This window comes from Pseudovirgaria hyperparasitica, assembly GCF_010093815.1.
Source record: "Pseudovirgaria hyperparasitica strain CBS 121739 unplaced genomic scaffold EJ05scaffold_20, whole genome shotgun sequence".
Lineage (NCBI taxonomy): Eukaryota > Fungi > Ascomycota > Dothideomycetes > Acrospermales > Acrospermaceae > Pseudovirgaria > Pseudovirgaria hyperparasitica.
Genome location: NW_022985568.1, coordinates 311,706 through 312,171, shown reverse-complemented (window position 1 = coordinate 312,171; position 466 = coordinate 311,706).

The window sequence follows — 466 nt, the reverse complement described above, 5'->3', positions numbered from 1 at the left end:
AGCTAGGGGAGGGTTTACGTTCGCCGGGAATGACAATCACAATCACGATAATGCGTCGAATTTCATGGACGAAGATGAAGGTTCTGATAAACCTCAAGGCCACGGCTCACCCAAGAGTCACATTACCACCAGAGACCATGACGTGTCGCCTGCACTCGAGCATGGCTCGTCCAAATGTTCCCCTCCAGCTGTCCGGTCCGAAGATGATATTTACGGCGAAGAGACAGTCACGAACAGTGGTCGTGTGTCCCAGCACCGATCCATTGATTCCTCGCCTGGCGCAAGTGAGCACATATTCTTCTCTCCCTCTGCTCCAGCTGGCGCTCAAGACGGGGCTATACATCTCGACAGTGCACTGATGGACACCGTTCACGTGTCACAGCATACACTGATCAGCCCGGCGACTGCAGACCAAGTCAAAGTTACGGACGACGCTTACGGGTCTCAGGCCCTTTCGTTCAACCAC